Source organism: Pseudophryne corroboree, chromosome 3, assembly GCF_028390025.1.
Source record: "Pseudophryne corroboree isolate aPseCor3 chromosome 3, aPseCor3.hap2, whole genome shotgun sequence".
In the NCBI taxonomy this organism is placed as follows: domain Eukaryota; kingdom Metazoa; phylum Chordata; class Amphibia; order Anura; family Myobatrachidae; genus Pseudophryne; species Pseudophryne corroboree.
Genome location: NC_086446.1, coordinates 445,244,905 through 445,264,812, shown reverse-complemented (window position 1 = coordinate 445,264,812; position 19,908 = coordinate 445,244,905). Strand labels below are relative to the sequence as shown.

The 19,908-nt window shown below is 48.5% G+C and overlaps 1 protein-coding gene across 1 annotated transcript in view; it reads left to right on the top strand.

The window, feature by feature from the left end:
* PCIF1 (phosphorylated CTD interacting factor 1) overlaps window positions 1–19,908 on the top strand; it is a 216,138-nt gene that overhangs the window by 183,649 nt on the left and 12,581 nt on the right. The window lies entirely within an intron of this gene.

Sequence of the window (19,908 nt, the reverse complement as noted above, 5' to 3'; positions counted from 1 at the left end):
TTGAAAGCAGTAATGATGTGAAATCCACATTTCCCATTGAACACATTGTTGACTCAACACAGAGTCTTCTGATGGTTTCTGAACACTGTTCTGGCTTCTGACTGTATATGGATGATTTGGTAGCAGCATTTTTGTAACATCTTTAGTTAATGGTTGTGTTTATGCAATAGGCAGACCTAATAATACTTCGATTATGCGGTGAATGGGTCCTCAGCACCTGTCATTTTCTATTAATGTAAAATATATTGCTCAGTGTAATCCTAACCACCCACAAAACACCATTGGTGCGGGGAGTGAGGTAAATTAAACAGTCTCTGCTGCGTAAGACTGTATATTACTCTAATGGAGCAGCACTACACTTTGATTTTTTCTCTGGTGTCAATATTACCTATCTGTATGTAGTCTGGGGATTATTTTATAATACGAGGAGTGTGCAGTAAGATTCTGGATACACAAAAAAGTATTATATCAAAGTATTCGCCAGAAGAGTCTATGTATAGTTGTATGCGCTCAAACTATTTGGTGAAGCAGCTCGACCATTCTGAAGCAGGTATGTCTTCTACATGAAGGTCTCCACTGCATTTTCCTGTGAATTAAAACGAATCCCATGCATCTTGTGCTTGATTTGTCGGAACACAAAGAAGTTGCAGGGGGCCAGGGCTGGACTTGTACGGTTGCTGACCCAGATCCTGGATGCATTAGAAAATCCACCACTTTCCTGGATTTATGGGCAGGTGCATTGTTGGGATGGAGAAGTGCACAATGAGTGCGAGTTCTTGGTAGGCGCATGGAAATGGCTTCCAGCACTTGCGTCAGGCACTGGTTGGCGTACCAGCCCCCAGTGACAGTGTTCTGCTGCACGAGTGGTACGGTAGCTACATGATCAGTCTTGGCCACAAAAACAGACACCATCTGCTTGGCCATGCTGCGCTCACGTCGAAAGTTCTGTGGCAGCGCATCTCCAACCGGGGTTGGTCTCAGGGTTGAAACTGTAGATCCAGGATTCATTACCATTGATGATATCCCAGACAGATCGTGAGTGGTCTCCATCAAACCTGGCTAGCATGTTGTTAGCTGATGGGGCACCCAGCATGCAAAAACTGCTCAGGCAAAGCTTTTCATGGCGTATCAAGTGGATAGTTCCCAATGTGATGCATATAGCACTGGGTCACAGTCACCCTGGCGTTCACCTCAACTATGGCCTGCAAGACAGTAACGTCCTCGGTGATGGTGGACACAGATTGGCCGCAGCGCTCTTTGTCTTCAACTCCGAATTCTGCAAACCACTCAAACACAATGGTTCGGGATGGTGCGTCTTCCCAAAAGCAGCTCACAGTCGGCCCAAACTCTCCTGCTGTCACAGACCACTCTTGTAGTCATAGAAGATAATGGCTCTCTCAATGGCCACTGTTAAGCTCCATCACAAGTTAATTAATTAAGTGAACATGCTGATTTCTTTGGTGTGCAGTGCTGCTTATATACGGTTCTATGCCCCGATATTTCACAAGGACTTTTGTCAGAGATTACAGTCCACAACCAGTCAGTCTGATTGTGTTTACTCTACCTGTGCACCGCACATCCGGAAACTTATTGCATAACCCTTATGTATTGTATCAAACACTCTCCAGTGCAGAAAACCATTGCCCTCTTTCTCTTACGTCCTAGAGGATGCTGGGGTCCACATTAGTTCCATGGGGTATAGACGGGTCCACCAGGAGCCATTGGCACAAGAGTTTGAGAGTGTGGGCTGGCTCCTCCCTCTATGCCCCTCCTACCAGACAGTTTATTATTTATTTATTACCAGTTATTTATATAGCGCACACATATTCCGCAGCGCTTTACAGAGACTATTTGGCCATTCACATCAGTCCCTGCCCCAGTGGAGCTTACAATCTATATTCCCTACCCACATGTACACGAGCACACATTCATACTAGGGTTAATTTGTGTTGGGATCCAATTGACCTACCAGTATATTTTTGGATTGTGGGAGGAAACCAGAGTACCCGGAGGAAACCCACGCAAGTACAGGGAGACTATACAAACTCAGCACAGGTACAGCCCTGGTGGGAATCGAACGCCTGCTCCAAAGAAACACTGTTCTTCAACTGCATCACAGCCCTGTGGGGCTGCCAAACCAGAGAAGCCAGGCCATCCAACGCCTCCTTTCGGGGAGATAGGCCCAAGAAAACCTGCTGCTGCAGGTTCCCGGGAACAGAAGCCTGCTTCAGGTGCACTAAAGTCTTCCACATGACGGTGGACTGCACACCCCGGTGGTGGGGCCGGTGGGAGTCGTCCGGCCTGGATCCCTGGGTGCAATATACTGTGTCCCAGGGGCTGGAGTTTCAAAATCTTCCCCCTCGCCGATTTTTCAAATCAGGTTTACCAGCTCTGCTGGCAGACAGGACGGTCCTACAAGCCGCCATCCAGAAGTTCGTGGAGTCACAAGTCATTTTGCCCGTACCACCTCATATGCAAAACAAAGGTTTCTATTCAAACCTTTTCATATACCGAAACCGGATGGTTCCGTCAGACCCATTCTAAACCTAAAAAAACCTTTTCTGAGGGGAGTGCAAGTACAAAATGGAGTCTCTAAGGGCAGTAATATCAGGAGAAGGGGTTTTCTTGGTATCCCTGGATATCGAGGATGCATAACCCCGCATTCCCACATTTGGCCGCCGCGTCAAGCAATTCTCCGATTCGCTCTGTTGAACTGTCATTTCCAGTTCCAGGACCTGCCATTTGGCCTCTCCACAGCACCAAGGGTATTCACCAAGGTGATGGCAAGGATGATGGTTCTCCGCACACAAGGGGTGAACATGATTCCATATCTGGACGTTCTGCTGATAAAGGCATCGTCAAAGGAGAAGCTGTTGCGGTCCATGGCTCTCACGACCCATCTACTCAGAGTCCATGTTTGGATTCTGAACATTCCAAAATCACTTTGGAACCAACCAGGAGGTTGTCCTTTCTGGGGATGATCCTCGACACGGAAGTACAGAGGGTATTTCTTCCACTGGAAAAAGCGTTGGTGATACAAACAATGGTCCGGGATGTCCTGAAGCCAGCCCGGGTGTTGGTTCATCAATGCATTCGCCTTCTGGGAAAGATGGTGGCCTCTCCAGTACGGAAGGTTTCATGCTCTGTTCTTCCAACTGGATCTCCTGGACAAGTGATCGGGATCTCATCTGCACATGCACCTGAGAATTCGTCTGTCGCCAAAGGCCAGGATTTCGCTCCTCTGGTGGCTCCAACTACCTCACCTTATGGAGGGCCGCAGGTTCGGGATTCAGGACTGGATCCTTCTAACCACGGATGCAAGCCTCCGGGGCTGGGGCGCAGTCACTCAAGGGGAGACCTTCCAAGGAAGGTGGTCATTTCTGGAAGTCGGCCTTCCGATCAACATTCTGGAATTAAGAGCCATATACAACGGTCTTCTTCAGGCGGCCCATCTTCTAAGAAATCGGGCCATTCAAGTGCAGTCGGACAACGTAACAACAGTGGCTTACATAAACCGACAGGGCGGAACGAAGAGCAGAGCTGCCATGGCGGAGGTAACAAGAATCCTCCTTTGGGCAGAAAAACACGCGTTGGCGCTGTCAGCAATCTTCATTCCGGGAGTAGACAACTGGGAAGCAGACTTCCTCAGCTGACATGATCTCCATCCGGGAGAGTGGGGTCTCCATCTGGAGGTGTTCAAAGACATAACAGACCTTTGGGGATTACCCCAAATAAACATGATGGCCTCTCGTCTCAACAAGAAGCTTCAGCGTTATTGTTCCAGGTCGAAGGACCCACAGGCAGTGGACGCCCGGGTGTCTCCGTGGGTGTTCCAGTTGGTGTACGTGTTTCCACCACTCCCACTCATCCCAAGAATCCTAAAGCTCACAAGGAGAACAAGGGTTCAAGCGATCCTCATTGCTCCAGACTGGCCGAGAAGGGCTTGGTACATGGACCTTCTGGATATACTACAAGAAGAGTCGAGGCCCTTTCCTCTTCGAGAGGACCTGCTGCAGCAGGGGCTGTTCGCCTATCAGGACTTACCACGGCTACGTTTGATGGCATGGAGGTTGAATGCCTGATACTAGCTCGGAAGGGTATTCCGAACAAAGTTAGTCCTACCCTGATACAGGCTAGGAAAGGAGTAACGTCTAAACATTACCATCTTATTTGGAAAAAATATGTGTCTTGCTGTGAGTCCAAGAGGTTCCATACGGTGGAGTTTCAACTGGGACGGTTTCTCCTCTTCCTGCAGGCAGGAGTGGATATGGGCCTGAGGTTGGGATTTGTGAAGGTCCAGATTTCGGCCCTATCCATTTTCTTCCAGAAACAATTGGCTGCCCTCCCTGAGGTTCAATTGTCTGCCCTCCTTGAGGTTCCCTTTTTGAAGGGAGTTCTGCACATCCAGCCTCCCTTTGTACCGCCTACGGCGCCATGCAGTTTCTCCAGTCTGACTGGTTTGAGCCTCTGCAAGAGGTAGAGGTCAAGTTTCGTACGTGGAAGGCTGTCACTTTGTTGGCCTTAGGTTCTGCTAGACGTGTGTCGGAGTTGGGGGCTTTGTCTTGTAATCTTCTAAGAGCCCCTACTTGATCTTCCATGAAGATAGAGCTGAGCTCCAGACACATCAGCAGTTTCTTCCAAAGGTTGTTCATATCAACCAACCTATTGTGGTGCCAGTTGCTACTGACTCCTCAATTTTATCTAAGTCCTTAGATGGGGTAAGGGCTCTGAAGATCTATGTGAAGAGGACTGCTCGTTACAGAAAATCGGACTCTCTTTTTGTCCTATATGATCCCAAGAAAATTGGATGTCCTGCTTCTAAGCAGACTATCTCCCGCTGGATCAGGTTCACTATCCAGTATGCGTATTCTACAGCGGGATTGCCGTGTCCGAAGTCTGTTAAGGCCCTCTCTACTCGTAAGGTGGGGTCTTCCTGGGCGGCTGCCCGGGGTGTCTCAACATTATGACTTTGCCGAGCAGCAACTTGGTCTGGGTCGAACACGTTTGCAAAGTTCTACAAGTTCGATACTTTGGCCTTTGATGATCTGAAGTTCAGTCAATCAGTTTTGCAGGAGCCTCCGCGCTCTCCCTCCCGTTCTGGGAGCTTTGGTACATCCCCATGGTACTAATGTGGACCCCAGCATCCTCTAGGACGTAAGAGAAAATAGGATTTTAATTACCTACCGGTAAATCCTTTTCTCGTAGTCCGTAGAGGATGCTGGGCGCCCGCCCAGCGCTCCGTTTTCCTGCAGTTGTTATCTGGTTCAGTACAACTTTGTTGTTAGTTATGTACTGCATTATTACTTGGTAAGTAATGTTTCAGCTGTTGAAGTTTTTCAAGCTCGTTAGCTTGATGTGCCTTGTATGTGTGAGCTGGAATTAATCTCGCCACTATCTGTGTGTAATCCTTCTCTCGAAGATGTCCGTCTCCTCGGGCACAGTTTCAAGACTGTCTGGTAGGAGGGGCATAGAGGGAGGAGCCAGCCCACACTCTCAAACTCTTAAAGTGCCAATGGCTCCTGGTGGACCTGTCTATACCCCCATGGTACTAATGTGGACCCTAGCATCCTCTACGGACTACGAGAAAAGGATTTACCAGTAGGTAATTAAAATCCTATTTTCCTTCATAAACAATGTCTTAATGGAAGTAAAAAATCTGGGTATGCTTCACTCGCAAAGCCTTGGAGTATAGATGTTCTACCAATGTACACTGTATTTCATTTCTGCCATGGCCAGTTTGCCCAGCTTTCAGTCACTGCCAGTTAGAGTTCCATACCACAACCATAGCAAGCAAGTGTACCTGTGGGCAGTAATGTAGGTCAATGCCGGTATATAAATGTAATACTGTTCCAGAAACAGTATAAAAACAGAAAGTCAAAGCCATGACCACAACTATTTATGACTACAACAGCCAAAGAAGAGCACTCAATATCAACAGCTGTCTTACAGAAGGAGAGGTTTCTTCAAAGTAATGTGGAGGTTACTTAGAAAAGCTTCTCTCCTCGCATGCTAAACTGCCCTGAATCAGGATTTAGTACTGTGCCCTCATCCATTACTGCCCCAAGCCAGGACATATCACTGTGTGCATGTACCAACTGCCCCGAGTCAGGAACTAGCACTGCCTGCATACACTAACTGCTTAGAGGCAAGAATGATGAGAAATTATGAGATTCAAGTACAGTTTGCACCCTGAACATATGTAGAGTATATGTATATATGACTGCTCTCAAGATACTTCCAGACGTGTAATCATTGTATATACACAGTGGAGTCACATTATTATAACCACCTCCTATGTTTGACGCTGGCAGCCTGTAGCCCAGGCCTGGCCAACCTGTGGCTCTCCAGATGTAGTGAAACTACACATCCCAGCATGCCCTGCCACAGTTTTAGCATTCCCTATTAGCAAAACTGTGGCAAGGCATGATGGGACTTGTAGTTTTACAACAGCTGGAGAGCCACAGGTTGGCCAGGCCTGCTGTAGCCCATGAAGTACGTCACATGTTATGCGCTGGCCTGGTGGGTATATAAGGTGTGCGATAGGCCGTCTGCACACATATCATTTGTTGCTGTCATGGGTAAAAGGGGCGATTTATCCGAGTTGCAAAAAGGGATGATTATCAGCTTTCCGGCCAAGGATGGCAGTATTTCTGACACAGTGCACTTTGTGAACGGTTAGCGTGCTGCTGTGGTAAAGGTGTATCGTGACTGTACAAATGGCACCATTACGAATAACTGATGTGGAAACTGCGGAGCACCACCTGCCACTGATGTGAGAGGTGAACGTCTTCTACAAAGGTGCGTGAGGGTGGACCGACATGCTACAGTGGAGCAGCCATAGTGACCAAATCTGAATAAGGCCCTATGGGGGTAATTCCAAGTTGATCGCAGCAGGATTTTTGTTAGAAGTTGGGCAAAACCATGTGCACTGCAGGGGAGGCAGATGTAACATGTGCAGAGAGATTTGGGTGGGGTGTGTTCAATCTGCAATCTAAATTGCAGTGTAAAAATGAAGCAGCCAGTATTTACCCTGCACAGAAACAAAATAACCCACCCAAATCTAACTCTATGCACATGTTATATCTGCCTCCCCTGCAGTGCACATGGTTTTGCCCAACTGCTAACAAAAATCCTGCTGCGATCAACTCAGAATTACCCCCTATGGGGGTCATTCCGAGTTCGCTCGCTAGCTGATTTTAGCAGCATTGCACACGCTAGGCCGCCGCCCTCTGGGAGTGAATCTTAGCATAGCAGAATTGCGAATAGAAAATTCTTAGCAGTTTCTGAGTAGCTCGAGACTTACTCCTACACTGCGATCAGCTCAGGCCGTTTCGTTCCTGGTTTGACGTCACAAACACGCCCTGCGTTCGCCCAGCCACTCCCCCGCTTCTCCAGACACTCCCGCGTTTTTCCCTGACATGTCTGCGTTTTTTAGCCAACGCCGGGAAAACGCTGAGTTACCACCCAGAAACGCCCCTTTCCTGTCAATCATTTACCGAACACCAGTGCGACTGAAAAGCGCCACAGACGCTACAGCAAAACAGCTAAGTTTTTAGTAAAATGACTAAGCGCAACAAGCGAACAACTCGGAATGACCCCCAATGTTCAGACAATTATTGCAGTAAGGACCTTGCTAATCCTGTTCCATGGATTAAAAAAAAAAAAAAAGCTCCCAGTGCAGCATACATCTTATCTCATGTTCTTAATAAATGCAATTGCTTTTATCATGTAAAATACATTAAAGAGACAAATCTAAAATAAAAGTGCAATTTAAATGTAATTTAAAAGAAACACCTGTTTTCCTCTTTTAGAATTAAACACGTAAAAATTGAGATTGTCAATTAACCACTTGCCTGGCATGGTCGCATCAGATGCGACCATGCCTGCAAGTGCTCTATCTGACCTGGTCGCACATGATGCGACCAGTCAGATAGAGAGTATTAGCAGCGGCAGGGAAGATAAACTTCCCTCCGCTGTTGCTGTAAGAGGGACCCTCTGCCTCCCTGCACTCTCCCCCTGTGTCTGCCGTACTGCTGATCGGTCAGCACGGCAGGACCTCCCCCCCCCCCCCCCGCCTCCAGCGGCTGCAGACAATGGCAGCCGCTGGGGAGTGTAAATGAACCCTCCCAAGTCACCCCCAGACCCCCTCTGTATGACTGCAGGCTGTCCCGGCTTTCAAAATGAAAGTCGCAATGTTCCCGATCGATGTTTGAAAAAAGAATAACTCTTTTTTAAATAAAAAAATATTATTATTTTTTTCATTTTTTTTTTCATTTTTTTTTTACTGAAATCATTTGGGATAGGGTTAAAGTCATGTTCTTCACCTAATTCACTCATAAAAAATACCCGACAATTACGGACCTGTTTTCGTCAAAACAAATCTTCAGTTAAGTGGTTAATGCAAGTAGACTGCAGAGACTTCATACTGTATAATGGTATCCGGACTTTAGGTCGACACTGTCTAGGTCAACACACAGGTCGACATTGAGTAGGTTGACACAGGAAATAGGACAACACGGCCAGTAGGTCGACATGGAAAAGGGTCGGCATGAGCTTTTCTTTTTTGAACTTTTTCATACTTTACGATCCATGTGGACTACAATTGGGAACGGTAACCTGTGCTGAGCGCAGCGGTATCGGAGCAAGGCACCTTCACTCGCCATGTGAGGGGACGCGGTGCACTAATTGGGGTTCCCCGTCACTTTACGAAGACAACAACACCAAAAAAACATAAAAAACTTTTGTTGACCTTTTTCCACGTCAACATAATGGCTGTGTCGACCTATTTCCCATGTCGACCAATAGGTGTCGACCTAGACACTGTTGACCCGAGTCCCATACCCCTGTATAGTAGAGCAGCCACACTATCAGTTGGCGGTATTGGGATGCAATGAGAAGTGAGTAGCTAATGCTGCTGATGATCACCATAATTAGTGTGTCTGCACCGTTCCCCACTTGCCTGCAAGAGATTGTCTCTTGACTGGTGCATGTGTGTCTGCATCCAGGCCTACCTCTGTTATAAGAATATGCCCTTATCCTGTGTAAGCATGCCTGCCCTTTCCTCCCACCACTGTAACTGTCCCTGTGGCCCTCACTCCGAGTTGTTCGTTCGTTGCTGATTTTCGCAACGGAGCGATTAAGGCGAAAATGCGCATGGTACGCAGTACGCTAAGTATTTTAGCACAAAACTTAGTAGATTTACTCACGTCCGAACGAAGAATTTCCATCGTTGAAGTGTTCGGAGTGTGATTGACAGAAAGTGGGTGTTTCTGGGTGGAAACTGACCGTTTTCTGGGAGTGTGCGGAAAAATGTAGGCATACCAGCATAAAACGCGGGAGTGTCTGGAGAAACGGGGGAGTGGCTGGCCGAACGCAGGGCGTGTTTGTGACGTCAAACAAGGAACGAAACGGGCTGAGCTGATCGCAGTGTAGGAGTAAGTCTCGAGCTACTCAGAAACTGCTAAGAATTTTCTATTCGCAATTCTGCTAATCTTTCGTTCGCTATTCTGCTAAACTCAGATACACTCCCAGAGGGCGGCGGCCTAGCGTGTGCAATCCTGCTAAAATCTGCTAGCGAGCGAACAACTCGGAATGACCCCCTATGTCCCTTATTATCCACTGGAGCCAGGAACTAGCACAGTGCCTATAGTCCACTACCATATATCTCCACCAGCAGTTGCTAATATAATTCCACTACTCAAGTGCATCCCAAACCTCTTAGATTGTTAGCTGGCAGGGTCAGTTTTACCCAGGGCCGGATTATCAATGGGGCGGGTGGAGCTGCAGCTCCAGGCCTCCCCATGAAAATAGGCCCATCGGAGACAGGCAGAATTGACGGGGGAAAAAAGTTCCTGTGAAAATACTGCCAGCGGCCGTCTTCCCAGGCCCCCGCCCCATGCAAACCCTGCTGGCCCTGGCTGGCCGTCACCTCCCCTCCCTACTATCCACCCAGGAGAATACAGGTACCTGCATGTCCGCCTCCCCTCCTCTCGGCGAAGTTTACAGTGCAGCCGCGGGCATCCCGCAGCCGCCTGAACACCCGGAGCTTAATGTTAAGCGTTACCACCCCTGTCCGGAGGTTACAGTAAGGCCGGACCACCTGACCGTCACCGGAGGTTACAGGAAGCTGCGGGCCATACAGTCTGATCCCCTCTACTCCAACCCCCGGAGCTTACAGTGCAGCCTTGACTCCCTTACCCCCACCGGAGGTTACAACAAGCCACGGGCATTAATCACCGATCCCCCAACCCCGGAGCCTACAGTGCTGGCCGGACCCCTTCTCCCCAACCGCACCGGAGGACATAGTGAGCTGTGGGCATTAAAGCCCGATCCCTTCCCTCTGCCTGAGCTTCCCCCCTAACCCTGAGGCTACACTACTGAGCCGCGAGCAATCATCACAAACTCCCCCCCCCCCCCCATCCCACCGGAGGTTAGACTAAGCCACGGCCAGTAATACCTGACACCCCCAACAGTGAGCAGGGCAGCTCAGAATGATAGCCTTTCCGGGACTGTGCCACCCTGCAGACTAGTGTGCCAGTCAACGCACTGCCGCCTCCACACCCATCCCAAGCGCAGCAGTCCCAGTTGTCATTTTTATGTTTAAAGCATATTGCTGCACGCTGGGTTCAGTGCCTGGTAATTTACTTCCAGGGAGGGAGGCAGGGTGCAGAGTCAATGTTTGACCAAAGCCGCTTGTTGGAGAGAACCTGGAAGCGTGGTTGATAGACGGGTCGTGCTTGGACAGAGCGACACAATCTTGCTGACGGTGAGCCCCCTCTCCCCTACAATGCGTCCATATGTCTGTCTATACCCCCCCCCATCTGTCTATGCCAACCGCCTCTGTCCGTCTATAAACCCCCACCCCCCCATCTGTCTATGCACTGCCCCGTCCGTCTATGTCCCCCACCCCCTGTCCATTTGTCTATACCCTGCCCCCATCTATCCATCTGCAGTATGCCCCCATATGGTGTTCTGTCCATCTATGCCCCCATCCATCTATGCCCGGTCCTTCTATGCCCCCATATTGTGCTCTGTCTGTCTATGCACCCCCCCAGGTCTGTCCTCCTATACTTTAATGCTCCTATATGGTGCTCTGTCCGTCTATGCCCCGTCCGTCCATCTATACACTCCATTGTTTGTCGATCCATCTATGCCTCCATGTGGTGCTCTGTCTGTCCATCTATGCCCCCATGTCTTTCCGCCTGTCTGTCTATGCACCATATGGTGCTCTGTTCATCTGACTGTCCATCTATACCCCCCGTCCCTTGTCGGTTTATCCATCTATACCCCATATGGTGCTCTGTTCATTTATGCTCCCCCGTCCGACTGTCAGTCTATGACCCTATATGGTGCTCTGTCTGTCCATGCCCCCCATCCATCTGTCCACCTAACTCCCCCTCCCTTTGTCCTGTGCTATAGTCAGGTAGTGTCTCCTGCTTGCTCCTCCCCCTTTTACTAACACTCTCTCTCTTGCTCTTTCTTTCTCCCTAGCACTGTCTTTCTCTGACACTGTCTCTCCCCCCTTAACACTGTCTCTTTCTCTCTCTCTCTCCTCCCCCCCCCCCCTCTTTCTCTCCCTGGCACTCTCTCCCTGACTCTGTCTTTCTCTCTCCCTGACATTCTCTCTCTGACACTCTCTCTTTCTCTGTCCCCACCTCTCCTTAACGCTGTCTCTATCTATCTCTCTCTCTCCCTGGCACTCTCTCTCTCTCTCGACATTCTCTCTTTGACACTGTTGGCGTCTCTCCCTGTCACTGTCTCTCTTTCTTTCTCTCTCTGACACCCTTTCTCTCCCTAAAACTCTCTCTTTCTCCCCCCTCCCTCCCTGACACACTCTCACTCACTCCCGCTCGCACCCTCCCTCTCTCTTGCTCCTCCCCCCTTTCTCTCTCTGACACCCTATCTCTATCTCCCTGATGCCCTCTCTCTCCCACCTCATCCTTTTCTCTCTTTCTACCTGACACCCTCTCTCTCTCATTCATTCATTTTTCATGAAACCCTCTTTCTCCCTCCTCTCTCTCTTTTTTCCCTTGATGCCATCTTTGTCTCTCACTCCCTCCTGCCCCATTAAGGGGCACTGTTCTGACAATGGCAGGGGGCCCACAATGTTCTAGTTTTGCCCCTGCCAGTAGTTCCTGGATCTGCTCACACTGAACCTACAATGTTGATTTCAGATAGAAGTAAGCAGCCAGCAACATCCAATGCAAAATAGAAAGAGTCTTTATATACCCCCTCTCCTTCCCCCTCTGGAGGTACACAATAGGCCACACTTACCTACATTGTAAGTCTCCTCTCCGGGAGAAGCCCGGAGAGGAGACGCTGCAGGTGTCTTCGGGGGGCGGGGCCGGACTGTGATATCACTAAGCCCCGCCCCCCGCATCGGGAAATGCCGCGATTTGCGTCATTTTAACCCTTTTCTCCACCCGACGGACCCGCGGGAGGTTATCTCTCCATCCTGCTCGCATCACTAGGGTGCGAGCAGGATGCAGGAGACCTGCCCACTCTTCCTGGGGTGCGGGGGGCTACCCCAAAAAACGTGAGCCTCCCGCAGCTTCCGGGAGAGTAGGTAAGTATGCAATAGGCCCTTCAGAAATTTCAGCTCCAGGCCCATGTGGACCTTAATCTGGCACTGGTTTTACCTTCTTTCATTGTACAGTATGTGTCTCTGGTTTGTATCATGAGTGCCTCATATAACAGTCCTGAATTTCCTAATCCAGAATAAAGCAGTAGTAGTATTTTGGGGGAGAAACAAATAGACGTTTTTGCAGCCATTGGATTCGAGTGCAAGAATCTGAATAGTAAAACATTAAGATATTTTGTGGAGGCATTGAATAAAAGTAGTATGGCAGTAATTACAGCAGGGGAATGACGAGTGCTTGATCTAATGACCAGGTACAATAAACTCCTCCTCTCAGTAAGCCCCTCCCAAATTAGCAAGGTTAATTTTTGACTGACTAGTGTATACTGTGTCAGCAATTATATATGTACACATACTTCATATGTATGTTCTGCTAAGCAGGCATTACATTGGTTCCAGGATCCACAATGTTACCTAGCAACAAATGGATCAGTTTAACAAATATATATAAGTAAGCGAGAATATAATAAAATCCAATAATGTAAATTCTTTATAATTTTACCTTTTTATTAGACTAAATATTAATACATTATGCAATTTCTGGCCCTATCTGCAGATTAGCAGCAGATTGCTCCACTAATCGCATAATGTATGGCTGGACCGACCACAAATCAGTCTGTCTGGCGTGCCAAACCGTACAGCATGTCTGACCAATCCAACAATAAGGATGCTGCAAGTTGGCCACATTGGGCAGTGTATGGAATGACGCTGCCCGAGCAACCAACATCCCCCCCCCCCCTTTTCCTTTACAGGGGAGGAACGGGGAAATGTCTCCTCCCCACAGGCAGAGCGCAGATACAGCGTGATTACTCGCAGTGTATGGCCACTATATCTGCTGGTTTAAGATAAAATGTCTTCCCAGCATAACATTAACCATTTTATTTCTCTTACGTCCTAGAGGATGCTGGGGACTCCGTAAGTACCATGGGGTATAGACGGGCTCCGCAGGAGATAGGGCACCTAAAAAGAACTTTGACTATGGGTGTGCACTGGCTCCTCCCTCTATGCCCCTCCTCCAGACCTCAGTTAGATCTTGTGCCCAGAGGAGAATGGGTGCACTGCAGAGAGCTCTCCAGAGTTTTCTGTTGAAGAAGAATTTTGTTAGGTTTTTTATTTTCAGGGAGTCCTGTTGGCAACAGGCTCCCTGCATCGTGGGACCGAGGAGAGAGAAGCAGAGCTGGCTTGTCAAGTTGGGCACTGCTTCTAAGGCTACTGGACACCATTAGCTCCAGAGGGAGTCGGAACACAGGTCTCACCTGGGGTTCGTCCCGGAGCCGCGCCGCCGTCCTCCTCACAGATGCCGAAGATAGAAGCCGGACAGAGAAGGCAGAAGACATCTTAGGCGGCAGAAGACATCAGATCTTCATGAGGTACCGCGCCATTGCTCCCAGTCACACACACACAGAGCAGCACTGAAGGGTGCAGGGCGCAGGGGGGGGCGCCCTGGGCAGCAATAAGCCTCACATTTGGGCAAATACAGTTTGATTAGGCTGCGGAGGCAGTAAATCTATGATCCCCCGCCATTTTTATTGAAAAATCACTGGGACCGAAGCCAGCCGTCGGGTGGGCGGGGCTTGATCCTCAGCACTAACCAGCGCCATTTTCTCCACAGAAGCTGCATGAGGAAAACGCTGGCTCCCTGGTCTCTCCCCTGCTGAACTTCACAGGCTGGAAAAAAGAGGAGGGGGGCACATTAGCGACGCAGTGAGTGGGAATTGGCATATTATATATAGAAAAGCGCTATCTGGACATATTTTTCCAGTGTTTTTAAGCGCTGGTGTGTGCTGGCATACTCTCTCTCTGTCTCTCCTTAGGGCCTGGTGGGGGTTTTGTCCCCTTATAGGTTAATCCCTGTGTGTGTGGGGTGTCGGTACGCGTGTGTCGACATGTCTGAGGCGGAAGTCTTCTCCAACGAGGAGGTGGAGCAAATGAGTGGTGTGTCCCCATCGGTTGTGCCGACTCCAGATTGGATGGACATGTGGCATATGTTGAATGCAAGTGTGGCATCTTTACATAAAAGGCTTGATAAGGCTGAATTAGGGGGGACATCAGGGGGTCAATCCTCGGATTGGACCGACTCACAGGGCCCGTCGGGGTCTCAAAAGCATCCCTTAACACAAGACACTACTACCGACACGGATTCTGATTCCAGTGTCGACTATGATGAAGTAAAATTGCACCCTAGGGTGACTAAAACCATTCAGTGTATGATTGTGGCAATAAGGGATGTGTTGCATATTGTGGATGAACCCTCGGTCCCCGACACAAGGGTACACATGTTTAAGGAAAAGAAACAGATTATTAACTTTCCCACATCTCATGAATTAAATGAATTCTTTGGTAAAGCTTGGGAGACTCCGGATAAGAGACCGCAGATTCCCAAAAGAATTTATATGGCATACCCATTCCCTAAGCTGGACAGGGAGATTTGGGAATCACCCCCCACTGTGGACAAGGCCCTGACGCGCTTGTCCAAGAAAGTGGCGCTACCGTCTCCTGACCCAGCAACCCTTAAGGACCCTGCAGATTGCAGGCAAGAAACTACCTTAAAGTGTATTTATTCTCATACGGGTGCTGTGCTAAGACCGACAATTGCGTCAGCATGGGTGTGTAGCGCAATTGCAGCTTGGACAGATGAGCTGACAGATCAATTTGATAATACAGGTTGAGTATCCCTTATCCAAAATGCTTGGGATCAGAGGTATTTTGGATATCGGATTTTTCCGTATTTTGGAATAATTGCATACCATAATGAGATATCATGGTGATGGGACCTAAATCTAAGCACAGAATGCATTTATGTTTCATATACACCTTATACACACAGCCTGATGGTAATTTTAGCCAATATTTTTTATAACTTTGTGCATTAAACAAAGTGTGTCTACATTCACACAAATCATTTATGTTTCATATACACCTTATACACACAGCCTGAAGGTCATTTGATACAATATTTTTAATAACTTTGTGTATTAAACAAAGTTTGTGTACATTGAGCCATCAAAAAACAAGGGTTTCACTATCTCACTCAAAAAAGTCCGTATTTCGGAATATTCCGTATTTCGGAATATTTGGATATGGGATACTCAACCTGTATGGATAGGGATACTATATTCCTAACTCTAGCCCATATTAAAGACGCAGTCTTATTTATGAGGGATGCTCAAAGGGACATTGGATTGCTAGCTTCTAGGGCCAATGCCATGTCTGTCTCAGCGAGAAGATCCTTATGGACTCGCCAATGGACGGGTGATGCGGATTCCAAAAAACATGGAAGTACTATCCTATAAGGGTGATGTATTGTTTGGGGATGGGCTGACGGACCTGGTTTCCACAGCTACAGGAGGTAAATCAAATTTTTTACCATATATTACCCAACAGCAAAAGAAAGTAACACCCTATCAGATGCAGTCCTTTCGGTCGCACAAGTCCAGAAGAGGTCGGGGATCCTCTTTCCTCGCCAGAGGTAAGGGCAGAGGCAAGAGAGCACCTGCTTCGGCAGATGCCCAGGAACAAAAGTCCTCCCCGGCTGCTCCAAAACCCACAGCATGACGCTGGGGCTCCCCTGAGGGAGTCCGCACCGGTGGGGGCACGTCTTCGACTTTTCAGTCAGGCCTGGGTCAGTTCGGACCTGAATCCCTCGGTGTTGGAAATAGTTTCCCAGGGTTACAAATTGGAATTCGAGGAGGTGCCCCCGTGCCGATTTTTCAAATCGGCCCTACCAGCTTCCACATCGGAAAAGGATATAGTGTTAGCTGCAATTCAAACGCTGTGTATACAGCAAGTGATAATCAAGGTTCCCCTGCACCAGCAGGGAAGAGGTTACTACTCAACCCTATTTGTGGTCCCGAAACCGGACGGTTCGGTCAGACCTATTTTAAATCTGAAATCCCTAAACCTGTACATAAAAAATAAATTCAAAATGGAATCTCTCAGGGCGATAATAGCCAACATGGAGGAGGGGGAGTTTATGGTGTCTCTGGACATAAAGGATGCGTACCTTCATGTCTCCATATATGCCCCCCATCAGGAATACCTGAGATTCGCTGTACAGGATTGTCATTACCAATTTCAGACGTTGCCATTTGGACTCTCCACGGCCCGAGGATTTTCACCAAGATAATGGCGGAAATGATGGTGGTCCTGCGCAAGCATGGAGTCACAATTATCCCATACTTGGAAGATCTCCTGATAAAAGCGAGATCAAGGGAGAAATTGCTGAGCAGTGTGGCGCTCTCTCTGAGAGTGCTCCAGCAACACGGTTGGATTCTAAATCTACCGAAGTCACAGTTGATTCCGACAACTCGACTACCGTTCCTAGGTATGATACTGGATATGGAACAAATTAAGGTCTTCCTCCCAATAGAGAAAGCCCAAGACATCCAGAACATGGTCAGAGACCTGCTAAAACCGAAAAGGGTGTCAGTTCACCAATGCACTCGAGTTCTGGGGAAAATGGTGGCGGCCTACGAGGCCATTCCCTTCGGAAGGTTCCATGCAAGGACTTTTCAATGGGACCTTCTGGACAAGTGGTCCGGGTCCCATCTGCACTTACATCGGAAAATAACTCTGTCCCCAGGGACCAGAGTGTCCCTCCTGTGGTGGTTGCAAAGTGCTCACCTCCTGGAGGGTCGCAGGTTCGGAATTCAGGATTGTATCCTGGTTATCACGGACGCGAGCCTCCGAGGTTGGGGAGCGGTGACACAGGGAAAAAAATTTCAGGGTCTTTGGTCAGACCAGGAGTCTTGTCTACACATCAATGTGTTGGAACTCAGGGCCATTTACAACGGCCTTCGACAAGCGGAGAGTTTTCTTCGAAACCTACCGGTTTTGATTCAATCAGACAATGTCACAGCAGTGGCTCATGTGAACCGCCAAGGCGGGACAAGAAGCAGAGTCGCGATGGCGGAAGCCACAAGGATCCTGCGCTGGGCGGAAAATCATGTAAGCGCTCTGTCGGCTGTCTTCATTCCGGGAGTGGACAACTGGGAAGCAGACTTCCTCAGCAGACACGATCTCCATCCAGGAGAGTGGGGACTTCATCAAGAAGTCTTTGCAGACATAACACGTCTTTGGGGAACTCCTCAAATAGACATGATGGCGTCACGCCTCAACAAAAAACTTCGGAGGTATTGCGCCAGGTCTCGGGACCCTCAGGCAGTATCAGTAGACGCTCTGGTAACACCGTGGGTGTTCAAATCGGTCTACGTGTTTCCTCCTCTTCCTCTCATCACAAAAGTGTTGAGGATCATAAGACGAAGAAGAGTACAGACGATACTCGTTGTCCCAGACTGGCCTCGAAGGGCCTGGTACTCGGATCTACAAGAGATGCTCACAGGAGATCCCTGGCCTCTTCCTCTGAGGGAAGACCTGTTGCAGCAGGGGCCCTGTGTATTTCAAGACTTACCGCGGTTACGTTTGACGGCATGGCGGTTGAACGCCGAATCCTAGCGAAAAAGGGGATTCCGGAAGAGGTCATCCCTACTTTAATAAAGGCTAGGAAGGAGGTGACGATAAAACATTATCACCGTATCTGGTGAAAGTATGTGTCTTGGTGTGAGACCAAGAATGCACCTACGGAAGATTTTCATCTGGGTCGTCTTCTCCACTTTCTACAGACAGGAGTGGATATGGGCCTGAAATTAGGCTCTGTTAAGGTACAGATTTCGGCCCTCTCGATTTTCTTTCAGAAGGAATTGGCTTCTCTTCCAGAAGTCCAGACGTTTGTAAAGGGAGTGCTGCACATCCAGCCCCCTTTTGTGCCTCCAGTGGCACCATGGGACCTGAACGTGGTGTTGCAGTTCCTAAAATCACACTGGTTTGAACCGCTTAACAAGGTTGAGTTGAAATTTCTTACCTGGAAGGTGGTCATGTTGTTGGCCTTAGCATCAGCAAGGCGAGTGTCAGAATTGGCGGCTTTGTCACACAAGAGCCCCTACTTGATTTTTCATGTGGATCGAGCTGAATTGAGGACACGTCCGCAATTTTTGCCTAAAGTGGTTTCTTCGTTCCATATGAATCAACCTATTGTGGTGCCTGTGGCTACAAGTGACCTGGAGGATTCCAGATCCCTGGACGTAGTCAGGGCCTTAAAAATTTATGTAGCCAGGACGGCTAGAATTAGGAAAACAGAGGCTCTGTTTGTCCTGTATGCGGCCAATAAGATTGGCGCTGGCGCTCCTGCTTCGAAGCAGACTATTGCTCGCTGGATCTGTAATACGATTCAGCAGGCTCACTCTACGGCTGGATTGCCGGTACCAAATTCGGTTAAGGCCCATTCCACTAGGAAGGTGGGCTCTTCTTGGGCGGCTGCCCGAGGCGTCTCGGCTTTACAACTTTGCCGAGCGGCGACTTGGTCGGGGTCAAACACTTTTGCTAAATTCTACAAGTTTGATACCCTGGCTGATGAGGACCTAGTGTTTGCTCAGTCGGTGCTACAGTTGTCATACGCACTCTCCTGCCCGATTGGATGCTTTGGTATAAACCCCATGGTCCTTACGGAGTCCCCAGCATCCTCTAGGACGTAAGAGAAAATAAGATTTTAAACCTACTGGTAAATCTATTTCTCCTAGTCCGTAGAGGATGCTGGGCGCCCGTCCCAGTGCGGAAACTCTGCAAGACTTGTATATAGTTGTTGCTTACATAAGGGTTATGTTACAGTTGGAATAGGTCTTGGACCGTTACTGTTGTTTGTTCATACTGTTAACTGGTTATGTATGTTCCAGGTTAAATGGTATGATTGGTGTGGGCTGGTATGAATCTTGCCCTTGGATTGCTAAATCCTGCCTTGTATTGTCCATCTCCTCTGGGCACAGTTCTCTAACTGAGGTCTGGAGGAGAGGCATAGAGGGAGGAGCCAGTGCACACCCATAGTCAAAGTTCTTTTTAGGTGCCCTATCTCCTGCGGAGCCCGTCTATACCCCATGATCCTTACGGAGTCCCCAGCATCCTCTACGGACTAGGAGAAATAGATTTACCGGTAGGTTTAAAATCTTATTTTTCCTTTACAAATAAGATTTTCATAGTTAGATATATTATTAGTGTGTGATAGAGGCAATAGACTCACAATATGGGCTGCCAGGCAATCCTTTCATTATGCTGCATGTGATAAAAATAACATTTGCTCGCTAACAATCCAGGCAGCAAAACTAAACCCTTTATCTTCAGTATTCTTTTCACATAAATGTCACTGCACCATCCGGCACATGTTAATTTTTTTTTTTTTTTTTTTTTGTGTGTGTGTGTGTGTGTGTGTGTGTGTAAAAGCA